The sequence below is a fragment of the Neopsephotus bourkii genome, unplaced genomic scaffold (assembly GCF_033783945.1).
Source record: "Neopsephotus bourkii isolate Nb327-2 ecotype Australia unplaced genomic scaffold, CSIRO-AGI_Nbou_v1 NB_998, whole genome shotgun sequence".
NCBI classification, from domain to species: Eukaryota; Metazoa; Chordata; class Aves; order Psittaciformes; family Psittacidae; genus Neopsephotus; species Neopsephotus bourkii.
Window position 1 is genome coordinate 2,167,411 of NW_026901490.1, and position 14,160 is coordinate 2,181,570.

Below are 14,160 nucleotides of genomic sequence, written 5' to 3' on the forward strand. Positions count from 1 at the left end.
CCTTTGTATTTCAATACATTTCTTGTTAGCATTAAGTTTGGTATCACTGGATATGGTATAAAACTATTATACAACCAACACTGTATTCTCTTAGGGCTAAATTACTATTGTGAAGTGAAGCCCAAGGTCAGGAGCTATGCTGCTTATGGTGCAGCTTGGAGGAAGACAGTCTCTCAGTGTCAGTCTTCCTCCTAGTTTCTTCCCCAGTGTTCAAAATAAAGGAAAGCTCTGTAACATGTATAAAACTCTTGAAACTACTTCTTTTACCCAGCTTTGTGAAGAATGTCGTAGAGTTTGATTCTTCACACGTGTAAAGAGTCATTGGTACAATGCACCAAAGCAGTATAGTATTTTAAGGCCTTTTAAATTTGTGGTAACAATTTACCCCATTTATTTGAGTTTTAAGAGCAAAATGAATTTATGCAACTCTTACGTTCTTTTAAGAAGTAACTCTATATATCTTGTTCTGAACAACTGGGAATATAAATCTTGAGTTGTTTGGGGTTTTTTTTATTTTAATTTTTTTAGAAACATCTAGGGTAAAAGATATCTGATGAGGTGAGGTGTCTGGTACTGTGATACAACAATTTTTATTTCTACTTTTTCAAGGTATTAGCTTTTAAAATGTTTTACAGATTCTAAAATGTAATGCTGTAAGAGAAAGTGAAATTTCATACTGAATGCTTTGGAAAATGGTCACGTTAAAATATCTATTTCAAGAATTAATTATAATTTATATTTTCTTTTTATATTTACACAATATCTTTAAAATAATAAGAATTTTTTTAAAGATGCAAAACTCCAGTCTCAACATTTGTTATTATAGGGTCCATACAAAATGTATAACAAGTTACTGAATTTTGCATTGTGCAAATATGGCAGTTTAATAGTGACTGTAAAATATTAGAATATATGTTTTTTGCACTTTATGACATCGAAATGAGATGTTTTATAATAAAGTGCACTCAGATCTCTCTTCCTACAAGGTGCTGAGCACTGTTTTACTGGGTTGAATGACCTGAAATCCACCATATTCAGTGGTTGTGGTCATTGTGAAGGAGAATTCTGTATTTTGCAGGAGTGAATCCCTGTATATTACCTACTGTTTTCATTCCTTACTTTAAAATGCAAAGCTCTTTCTATCTTGCTTTTACATTGTACATAACAAATACTAGACCTGGGCACCTTGTGTAGTGTAGATGTTAACAACTTATGCACTGGGAATACTAAAGGGAAATTATATTGAACACTGTGCTTCACAACTTGTTCACTGTGGCGTTCTACAGTGAAATATTTCCTACTGTGATAGTATAGTATGTACATAACTGTTTGGAATCATAAATGTGACTTACAGAAACATCAGCATAAACTTTTAAATTGGTATATTTTATACATTTATGGAGAGCTCTTTTATTGCTTGTATTCTCAATGATTAGGGGTAACTTAAGTGTTAATGTTGACTCCAGTTTTGCATATGCTTACATGTGTAAGTTTTCACTGAAGTCAGAGAGACTCCTTGAGTAAAGTTTAATCATACGCCTAAATTTGTGTGATGGAAGACTAATTGACTAGAGGATTTTGTCAACAGCTTGCTCCGTCTTAAAGTAAACCTAATCCAAACCCTATGCAAAAAAATGGTTATAGAAATTGTTTATATCAATGGTTTTATTTATAAAATTATATCAGATATCAGTATTGACAAGTACAATACATCCATGTTTACAGGGATTGTGTGTATCAAAACAAGGCTTTGAAGCCCAACGTGTTTGTTCTGTGTTTCTTTATTATTAATAATGGCATTCTAAGGTTTTGGAATTGCTCATGTGAAATAGTTTACTACTTTCTTGATGTGAATGTCAACAGTAATTGCAGCATTAATTTCAGGTTGATGTGAATATTGAGATTTGCACTGTTTATGTAGAAGTAGTATATTTAAAGATCAGTATATGTGCTAATAACCCAACCAGTTTTAAGTGGCTGATGTTAAAATATTGAAAAATAATTGTCAATGTAATATATTCAGATTTGCTTTCTGAATGCTGTCTTTGGAAATAATCTCAGTAGTGAACATGGCTCATTTGTAAAAGAATACTTTTCCTCTCCCCAATAAACTTGCTGTAAATACAACAAACAATCCACCATTAATACTTGCTATGCAGACAGTACAAATGAATTGGGAGATTGTAGAACAGGTTGCTTGTGAAGTTAGCACTTGAGGAGTTTATGGAATTTGTTGTCTTCAGGATGAAGCTTTTTTTGGTTTGATTTAATTTAACCATAAGAAACTTTTGGATACCAGGTGGATTTAGAATATTATTAGAATTCAGCACTTGTATTGAAGAGAGCTTTTACAGATGAGTATTTCTGTGTCCTCTTTGTGCTCTAACAGTAGTTATTAAATAAGAATTTAAAAACAGGGTAATTCTTTTTGGCAGGGGTAAGTACATTTAGGTGTCACCTTGCATTTGCTTTGAAGCGGTTACCTGGGGTAGCTGAAGTGTTTATCACCTCCACCTTTCTGCTGCCTCCAGGTAGCAGAGCTCTGGAGGTGTGTTTGACACTAAGCTATCTGAAATTTTAGATTAACATCTTCACATAAGCAACTTCATCAAGAAGTTTCCTTTTACATTGATAAAACTTGAGTTGTAAACCTGGCACCTCAAAAGCAGATTCACTTTTTGTTCAGTTGAGCAGTCTTCCTGCAGGAGACTGGTTTACTCATGGTGAAACAATGTCTCAGCTTACTCTGTTGTCCAGCCTGGCTCTCTAAGTCATATAAAGACCATGGGCTAAATTTTTCATCCTCATACCACTATTTCAAGCCTGAGGTGCACAAGCCAATCTTTCTTAGTACTATAAATACTTCGTGTTGTGTTGGTAAAGAGGTGTTAGACTGTATATTAGGTTTATATACTCACATTAGGTTTCCTTCACGCTGCTGCTATGCATCAGTCAAGTACTGATACCTCTCTACTGTGAGAAAAGTAATGCAGTTCCCAGTAATGTGGGCAGTTTTGTTGGAAAAATCAAATTTCTTATCAGTAAAGATTTAAATAACTGGTTATTAATCTAATCTTCAAAATAATCAATATTCTGTAAAGTTATTTATTTGTAATACTTTCAGAAACAAATGTTAGTACTCAAGCGGTAATTCTGCTAAAGGATTTAGAGGAGTACAAATGAAGTAACATGACTGACTTACTGTTCCTCTGCCTTCGTGAAATTTCCACACTTTCCTATAAGGAAAAGCAGCTGAAAAATTTGTTGTTTCTCAGTAGAAGGATCAGTGTATTTGCCATATGTATTGTTTGCAGCTATGAAAAAACTTCATTAAAATGCCTTATTAAGCAGTTTTTGGGGGGTAACACAAAAATACAGTATTTCATCAGAACGGAATTGAGGTTTCAAGTTGGCATTCCTCGTATATTTTCTTAGCGCTTTTCCATGGCTACTTTTCTGAACAATAACCTGCACAGGCATGTTCCCTAGCATTCACCTAGGAACAGAATAGTTCTTGGCAGAAAATATCCACAGGATGATGATACATATTTATTCGTTGTGGTAAAGTATTGCACAAGTGTCTTGTATTTTTAGTATGTGCATGTATTATGTGTATGTATATAGGTACATACCCTATTGCATGTGTAGGCCTCAATTTAAAGTAATACACCTTTGTTAAGAGAACCTGTACTTAAAAATGAATCCTTGACTCACACAGATTCAAAGGATCAGACAAGGGGGCTACCACAGAAGAGGATGAAGGTTATGGGAAGTCAGAGATGAGAGGCTTCTGGGAAGATGGTTTCAGGGGTAAATTTCTCCCCTCACTATCTCCATGTGCGAGTGTCTACCCCAGCCAAAACCAGCACAGCATGTAATATTCATCGATGTTGAATTGCAAACTTTCTTGCTAGTTACCCAGCATAAACACATTTCCTAGCTCTGCAGGTCTGTGAGTATGTGTGTGTGTGTTTGTCTACACACGTGTGTGTGTCTTTATATGTCATTTTGGTCTTCAGGTGGAATTTTTTATTTTTCAAGTATTGTTCCAGGTGGGTTTATGAAGTTAGTGGTGTTCATTTTTTCCTTGCAAATATGACAGTTTTTATCAACACCAATTTTTACGTTGCAAAACATGACATTTTCTCTCTTCAGTGAAGATAATTGACTGAATATTCCAGACTGAGAGACCCGGAAGTAATATTTCTGCTGTAAAAAGTTAAAGTGCTTTGATCTGTCTCTACCTGTGAGAAATATTTCTCAGTTTGCTCCTTTGACATAGAGGGCCCTGGATTGCATAAAAAATAAGAACTGCAGAGCTGTTCGGTAGCTCTCACTTGCCATCCTTCTTCAATAGATTCTGGATGTTCAGAATACCTTTGTAGGAAAAACCCAAAAACTTAGGATGATTCCTGTTGGTCTGCACTAGTAAATAAAATGATGTCTTCAATTACATGAACCAGCTGGAGCAGTCTTGTATGTTCATACCCACAAGCAGCAAGACCAGAGAAATATAAAGACACCTGCAATAATGTAAATTTGAAGAAACCCCATGTATTTTGACAGCCTTTATGTTCTGTGTGATATGAGGGGTAGTCTGCAAGTGCCTGGAAATCCCTGGTTAACATTTAGGTAGTTGAGATGGCACGGGCTGCTCTGACGGCTTCTCACAAGCCATTCCAAATCCTGTCTGCTGATGGGTCCTCTGCCCTTTCCTTGGTTCTGGTCTTTGTATCCACCTCTCAGCCAGCAGAGGTGGGGAAATAAGTGTTCTGTTAATTTAGTTAAGGCATTTTGGTTAACACTGGATTAATTGATTTCATAGTTAATCCAAAGTAAAAGTAGTAATAAAGCATTCCTGCAGAAGTCTGTTAACTTCCTTTGAAATGCCAACAATAAAGCTGAGAAAAACAGAGAACTCTTCTTTAATTGCTATATCCCTACTGCTTTTATGTTCAAGTGTTAGTACTGTTCTACTTCGACTGACATGGTGATACGTACTGTCCGTAAGCAGCCCTGGCAGGTCATCTAGTTAAATTTTAAAGCTGTCAGATTAAAACGAGAACTGGAGATCACCACCAAAGTGAGAACAGGCCTTTAATCCTAACCTACATCTGAATTACAAAAATGAATAAAAGGTTGGCATTGGCTTTCAACCTTTACAGTCCTATCATTAAGATGCTGCTTCAGCAAATTTTGATGCTTACACACAACTTACTGCACCTGTACAGAAAAAAAAGAAAGCAAAAAAACCACAACATCCCCCCCCAAAAAAAAAAACCACACACACAAAAAAAAAAACCCAGCAAAATTATTTCCTGTCAGGAAAAGCTATCTTTTGCCAGAGTCCCAGGAGAAGAAATCATCCGTAATTTCTACCTTTACCTCTGAGGCTGTATAGGTAATGAATTGGTGACAGGTTCTGACAGCAGGTTGTAAGGAGCAGGCTGTGTTAATTTGCAGTAGGTGGAACAGGGTGACCTGTGTCTTGCACCTGTCTGGGCAGGGAAAAGGGGAGGGAGCAAAATGGGAAGTAGAGAGTGCTGAGTGCTTTGCCTCACCAAAATGTAGAGGGCATTGCTTTTGAAGAAATAATGGTCTACACATGTAACTTAAAATCTTGAAGGACAAGAAACAAACAAAAAAATCCACAAAAACCAAAACAAACCCCCCAAACAAATGAACAAAAACCCCACAAAACAAACAATTCTTAAACCCTCCCCCACAGACACACTCCCCCCCAAAACAAAGGAAAAAAAACTAAACAAAAAACCCTACAAACAAACAGATTAACCTGTCAGCTTTTTTTCTCAGAGGGAAATGGAGTCATCTTCAACTGGTAAAGACAGAAACATGAACGTTGATTTCCTTAGCTCATTCTAAGCCAGTTATCAACAGTGAAGTTTTCTTTCTGACAGCTATGCACTTCTCTAAGATTCTTAGACACATTCACAAAGTGCAAAACCTTGTGACAGAAATTACCAAAGCCCAAGATAAGTAATTGCAATGGTTTATTTTACCCAATACCAGGATATTCAGAAAACAAATGAAGATAGGCTTCTGATTTTGGATCATTTTGTGAATTCACTGGTGGTACAAGAAAGCAGTTTTCTGGAAGACTGCTCAGAACTCACTGAAGATTGATTTGTGAAACCAGAAGTCACCTGAACAATCCTATCTCTAGAGCTGTAAAACCCTAACTTGATCTGGAGGATGGTAAGCCCAGCCTGTTCTTGGCCAGTCTTGTTGGAGCCACAGATTTATGAAAATCTGCTACTGGGGCTTCTGGGTTGGAGGTACTTCCCCAATAGGACATAAACAGTGTTTGGCAAATCAGATTCTTTAGTTTTGTTGGAATGATAACAGTAATGAAGACTTTCACCTTCAGTCAGCCTGTTTTCTTCTCCAGGCCATGGTGTTCAGAAATAGGAAATTTTGTTGTTGTTACCCTAAATTGGGTGGTTAACCACTGTAGTGGCTTCAAAGTTAATGCAAAACAATCTGGAGAAGTACATCATGTCATTATTAGCAAGTCAACCTTGGTTTTCCTTAGAAGAGATTCAGCCAGAGCTGTATGCAGCACAGAGCGGCAGCCTGGGTATTCCCCTTGGATAACTTATGGTCTGTGTGTTCATGGTTTTTCTGACTATCGAAGTTGTGAACTCTTCTCACAGAATTGACAAATAAGCTGAACATCTGAATGCCAGGCAGATGATATTTGGGTGATGTCAGTTTTGTAGGTAATAACAAAGGATGTTTGTTGACAGTTGCATTTTGCACAACTGTTGCAGTAGGGAGAAGCAGCTGAACAAGCCTCTAAGACAGACTGATAGTATTTAAACTATTGCAGATCTCCAGGACTGCCAGGAGCTCATTTTTGGAGGAAAATGTGTGAATATGCCTATCTGTTTTGAGTCCTGTGCTGTAATGCTGTCAGTATACCTAAAGACTACCACATTCTTTTAGTGTACGTTTGGGTTAAATAGGTTATGCAGGTTTTGTTTGTAGGGGGTTTTTAATTTGTTATTAATTTTCTACTCCCCAGATTGTATACTTAGGTCTGTTCCTTTCCTGAGATTTTTGTTACTCTCTTATCTCTTTGATTTCTCTAGTATTTCTGCTTGTCCCGAAAGGCAATGCATGGATCTTTCTGCCCCAAAAAAGCTGCAAGGTCAAGTGTCCCATCTATAGAAAGAATAAAAATATGAAGGGAGCCTATGCAGCAAACCCTTCTTTTTATCAGAAGTGCAGAAATACCTAGCTTCAAATGCACTGGTTAATGTATAGGTATCTTACTCTTCAGACAACTGTTATATTTGATAAATGGAATGAATAGTGTTGGAACTACAAACAGAGCAAGTTTTAAAATACACGCACAAAAAAAGAAGAGACTTTTTTTGGGTTTGGTTTTTTTCTGTTTGTTGGTTTGCTTTTTGGGGTGTTTTTTTTTTTTTTTGTTGGGTTTTTTTTGGGGTTTTTGTTTTTTGGTTTTTTTTTTTTGAGAATGAGTGCAAACCAGAAGTATCAACTCAGATGGCACCTTCAAACTTGGACCTAAACATACTCTGAGGTGTCTGATCTGGCTGGCTGATTTGCCTCTTCCACTTCAAAGTAGGGTTAGGTCAGAGGCTTGCAGGAGAAATCTGCTTTGTCCTCCAGATGTGAAACTTCAGGTTTTTGAGACCCTGTACTTGGACCCAGCAGGAGTACTAAGAGGCTGAAAGCTGGCAGTTACTCTCCAGAGACTTTCCCCATGAGTCATCTTTGTGAACTGAAGGTAGACAAAGCCCATAGCATGATGGTTCACATCTGTCCCCAACCAGCTGTAGTCAGAGTAATGTTACTGCTTTCTACTTCAGTTTTCATTAAGCAGCTAAAACCAGCACATATGTTGTAAAATTTGGTCTGCAGTAATAGGTAGAATGATATCCAGGACAGTGAAGCAGATGAAATTGTTTTCAGGCAAATGTTAGACCTTCTGGAGACTTCTCTGTTCATGTTATGTATTTTAAATAATAGGCTCAGTCCTAATCTTCCCTGGAAATGCGTAATACAATTTTTCATAGAAAGAAGCTATGAAATCACAGAGTACATGAAGAGAAAAAATTTTGATTTCTGGAGAATCTTGTAAGATGCAAGCAGAATTTTTCTTTCTGCCAATGAGAGCAAGTGTTAGGCAATAGAGTTCTAAAGGGTTGAGTAGGGCCACATAAAATAAGTTGCAGTGTGTAAAGCCAGCTGAATATTGCAAGAACATAAAGGATGTCTGACTGAGTCAAACCAATTGTATTAAAAATGCATGCAGCACTCAAGATGCAGACTTGCCACGGTTTACAGGGTAGCAGAATGATGCCCACTGCTTTCTTTTCAGTACCTTCCTGGTGGTCCCTGGTGTTTTGTAGGCAGGCACTGCACAGTGCAGCAAGGATCTGGGGGAATGGGGAATCAAGGATCTGTGATTTGCTATCTGACATCCTGTGTAGAGCAGGGTATCAATTGTAAATCAGTTAGTCTTCTGTAGAGCAAATAACTTGTGTTTGACCAAGTCATGTTACTTGAAAAGCACCCAGTCTTGTTTTGGAGACATCAAGACCTGAGGAATCCACTGCCTTTTTAATGTTTGAGCAAATAGTTAATTACCCTGAGAGCTTTTAAAAGATCTAATTCCTTATATAAATTTGTTGCAGGTCTCCAAATTTATGTTCTTATTTCAGTTTCTCTATTGATCTATTGGTAAATCCATTTTTCTTTACATGAAGGTTAACTGGTTCTGCCAGTTACTATGGCAGAGAGAGGCTGTTGACAGGCCAGGTCTCTCTCAGGGTCACATCAGGCTAGGCAGGCTATACTCTGACACTGTCTTCTACTTTCCTCTCGCACAAGCCTAGTGTCCTCATGATACCCCTGACATTCCCTGAGCTGTTCAAGGAGACATACATGAGACCAAAGGGTCTTTGTCCCTTTGGTTTAGGACTTAGATGTACTAATTTTGGACTTACTGTAAGACTTTTCTCCAGTTATTACTGTAATTTAAAAATCTAATTTAATATTTTTGGTTTTTACAAACACAACAGAAAGCAGTTGCTGAGCACTTCTTTTTGCTGAACACTTCTAGATCACAAACGTTTTCTTACTCCTGGGTAGCAACAAATTGATGAGGTTTCTAGAATTTTTTCATGATCTTTATCCTCAGCAACTCCTGATCTCCATGAATTTCTCTAATTTATTTCATTTTCTTTCCCATTTGTCATAGTCACAACATACAGCAGTTTCTACAAACCCACAGGACGAGGCGCTTTCAGAAACTCTATGTAGTTTTCGACTCCCTCTGGTGGTCTGGCAATGTCGTTAGCAAATCGTCTAGCTGCTGATACTGACAGCAAAGAAAATGTCTGAACGCACTATAACACTGTAGGTGCTTCAAATTTAACCATCATTTTTGTATCAGATACATTTAAATAGCAATGGGAAAAATACTGATAATTATTAATAAAGGAAAATATTTTTAATTACCAGTAATTACTTAGGAACTCTGAGAAAAGAAAAAAAAGTGAAAATTCAAAGCTTTTCTTCTATGTAACAAGTGAATTTATTTAAAGGGATTGAATTTAGGAACCGAAGAAGAGATGTAACTCAACTGCTGCACTCAGTAAATACAATGCGAGAAACACCTGATCTCTTAAGCGGTGACAGACATGCAGTTTAGAACAGCAATTATATGAAGACCGTGATTCCTTTGTGATAGAAACTGATATGGGAATAAAGCCAAAGTATGATTTTAGCCAACAGTGTAATGAAATCAAACAGTTGTACTACAGAGAGAAGAGCAGCCTGCTAGTCTCTTTTGCTAGCTAAACAGACTATTCAGGTTCATATTTGAAGATGTTCATTACTAAAATCTAGCTTTCTAATTTCCTGACATGTAATAGGTATCTTATTTTTACCCTTAAGAATTAGTTAAAAATGGTACCTGGCTTATTTTCTGAGCTGGATAGAATAAGGAGAACTGAAGTTCAGTAGGCTAATTGCAGTGTAAGAAGCTTGCATCTTTCTAAAAATAAATGATTGTTTTTCAGAAGTCTGGAGTAGTTATATTCCGGACACTTTGCAGAAGGATAAGAAAATGGCTTTGCCACTGAGGTTCAATGTGTCTAGGAAGATTTCTTTTTTGTGATCAAATGAGAGATTAAGCTAGGATGTGGATCGCATCTAGAATTTAGCTGAACTGTGTCTGTCAGTTTTGTTACTGCACAAAACCAATGCAGAGACCCTCTTTACCTGCTGCTCTGTGAGCATCATTGTGGGGGATAACAGTTGAAATACAGCAGAACAAGAGGCTTACTGTGACTAACACAGTGATGACGCATGGTTAGACCTTACCTTGGCTCTTCTGTGAACTTAAAAGTAGTCAAAACATTTATTTGAAATCTTTAGACCTTTGAACTGCAAAGTTTTAACCTGGCACAATAAATGTGACAAACAGCAAACAATGGTCTTTCTCTTCACATTTTGTTTCCTGTTAGTTACTACATGTTAACACAGGATAACGATTTTGCTGGCAACATAGCTTTGTAAAAATACAGTTGTGGAACAAGTAGCAATTTGGAAATAAATACATCTAATCATCCTATAGACCCCAATGGAGTGTTTTTCTTTAATTTTGGGAGGTGACTTTTTGTGTGCTTACATCTATGCATTTGTGATGCAGAGAATATTTCCAGAAGCAGTTTAAATAGGTTTAAAATGCAGTATGAAACTGCATTGGGCTGGAACAATGTGACTTTAATATATATTGCCAATTTAGTGATACACGTTGTAGTCTTTTCCTTGGCAATGCTGGTTCCCATTTACCATACAGGGTCTTGGAAAGGATATCTTTTCGAGTCTGACTTTTTACCTTTTGCAGCACAATTAGTAATTTAAATTTCTGATTCAGCCTCTCAATAGCAATGTCTATTAGCACTCTCATTTATTGAAGACTGAAGATTAACATCAGAAGATTTGGTACAGTAGTGAAAAATTAATATTTGCCTGATTGTACAGGCATACATTCCTTTTAATGTGTCAGTTGTGCTGCATGTTATTTTACAAGTGCAGTAGGAATTGAATCCATTTGAAAGCAGCAAACTACAAAATCAGAAGTCCATTGTGAAGGAAAAAAAAGCTTTCCAGGTTCCTAGGTTTTCCTGAACTGTTTTGTGTATTATATGAATGTTCAAACAGCAGTAAGGGCTTAATGGTTTACAAAAAAATGTACATTCACAGGTGTTTTGTCTTTCAGAAAATAAATTCATCTGAGTACAAAACCTTGAAATGCTGAAATATTTTGATGAAGCATATTTCACTTCTTACATGACTCTCTCTCCCTTGCCATGGGGCAGGAGTTGCAGGTTTTATAATGTGCATGTTGCCAAACTGTTGATTTTGTAGATGCTGTTCAGTTTCACTTAATTTCCATTTAAGTTGCGTTGTGATACTCTCAGAAAGGAACCAAATGTCCCTGTGTCCTGGTTTTGGCTGTGAAATTATTTTCTCTAACAATTTTAAATGGCCTGCTCTGAATTTCAGACAGATAACTGGCTTCACTAGGAATGGAGAACTCTGCAGTTACCTCATTTTACTAAGCGTTATGCTAACTGAAGAAAAGTAATTCTTTTTTTCTTCTATAATGCTAACTAATTGTGCTCTTAATTGTACAGAAATTACTTCTCACCTCAATGCATTTTGGCCTGAAAATTTTTGCACTTCGCATTTGAGAAAATGGCACATGGTAGCAGGAGTTGAATGTAATTGACTTAAAATACAAATAATATTTGAATTGCATCTCTGATCACCTGCCATAGAATACATTTGACATCTTAGTAGACAGTAAAATGTTGTTGAATTGAAAAATAAGAAATTGGCAAAATAAGGATTTGTGCTGAGGAAAAGCTTCTTTTTATTATTGACCTTAAAAAAGCTCATAGGAAAAAAATAGTTTCAATAATTGGCAGTTTGATTAGCAGCTTCAGATAAACTGTACTTGGAAAAAAACCCAAACTGTTGGTCAGTGTGCCAGACTAGATCCCAAGTAGTAGGTAAATATATGCATTAAACACTTCTGAAAATAGTGCAAAACCAGCTGCCATTAAGCACTGACAGCCTTTGACACAAATTGGGTGTTAAGCTTTGACTAGCCGATTCTTACAAGGGCCTCCATACCACTGAACTGACTTCTGCAAAGCTGTCATGAAAATACTGTTTTAACTAATTCATTCATTTATTTAGATTAACAGAAAGCTGGAAAAAGGTGAGGTTTGGTTCCTTCGCTGCTGCTTCAGCAGTGAATAGTGTTTGCCCAACAAAAACCAGAAATTGAATTTAGAATAAAACCCAGTGCTCTTACAAGTTTGCTTGCCTTTTTTATTTTGCTCATGAGAGTTCCTAGCATTCTATTTGATTGTGTGACCTTTAAAAATGCAAGTACTTTTTGCTATTTTTTTTTCTGAGTCTTTGTAACACTTTATATCTTTATATCTTTAATATCATCTTAGATTGGGTATAAGGAAGAAGTTCTTTACTGTTAGGGTGGTGAAGCACTGGAATCGGTTGCCCAGGAAATTGTGAATGTTCCATCCCTGGCGGTGTTCAAGGCCAGGATGGACAGAGCCTTGGGTGGCATCATTTAGGGGGGGCTGGAACTAGATGATCTTAAGGTCCTTTCCAACCCTAACTATTCTATGATTCTATGATCTTAGTAATTAAAATGTTATTTTAAGTCAGTTTATATTCTCTAACTTTTACATTATACTGGTTTAAACTGCCATCACTTCTGTCTCTCATAGTTATGTAGGGAATATTTACAGAAAGCTGCTTTTTCGGTTTATTTTCAGGTTACCAGAAGTATCAGAATGGTGTGTACTGAAAGTTCCCATTTCTTCATACCAAGCTCGTGAATTTGCATTGAACAATCCCTTATTTCTCTTATTGATTTGGGAGGGTGGGGGGGCTTTGGGGGGAGGGTGTGTGGTGTAGGAGGGAGGGCATAAGGCAAAATGTTTGACCAATGCATTTTAGTTACTTTGTCATCTTTTCTGGAAACCAGGCATCTCTCCGTATCTTCCAGTGAGTTGGCCACCTCACCAGAGGTGAGGTGAATGAAAATAGACTATTTCTAGCAAAGAGAGTGCGTGCTTCAGTCTGTGCCAACAGTTTACTAAATAGGCCATTTCCAGAAACCAACACTTTGTTTCAGTTTGAAAATAAGTGGCAATTGACAAAATATGCAGAGTCAGACCTATTTTCTACACCACTTTCATGATATTCATTCCAGATCCATTTTTGTTAATGATTCTGGGTCATCTACAATGGAATCATCTCAGAGCAGTCTTAGGTAGGCTCGTTAATGTTAAAGCAGATTTCCTAATTGTTCCAATGCATTTCAAAATATACTAATTAATTTTGCAAAAATGTCTCACTTCATAAATAGTTGCTGTTGAGATAATAAGCCTGATGAACTGTTATGTAAATATTTTAATACTATTTTGCTGGTAGCTTTTACTGAAATGATGTGATCATTGCGAACAAAATGTGTTAAAATTGCTGTGAATAAATATGAATAATCTTCATAAGCAAATTAAATCTTTCCAGTTGAAATTTTAGTTTTCATAATCTTATTTGTAAAAGAACTGATAGTTATGATATCAAAGCTTTTGAATTATCATTACTTTCCTGCCTTATTTTTAATTTATCTTATCTCTCCATTGAAACACCATGCTATTATCAGTTTAATGTTCTCCGGATCTTGTGAAACCTCATGTAAGCAAAAAATGCTTTATCACATATTTTTGCTTTTGCTTTTGTTACAGTATTAAATCTTCTTTCCAGACCTATAATACTCCACTGTATTTCTTAAATGCTGTTACCTTCTGCTGCTGTTTCTATTCTACTTTTTAACATCTGAAGGATACTTTGTTTGCAGTTGGGCTGTAATCTGAAAGTGCTTTAACAGCAACGTGATAAAAAAGAAGAATACAGTATTTGAATTTTGTGCTATTATGCTTTCAGTAGCACCGAGAATGAAGAGTAATTAGTTGAAACACTAAGACACTTGATACCTGTCACAGAGCCGCAATAGCTGTGATAGTCTAAGGATAGAAGCAAAGCAAGATTTGTACAAAG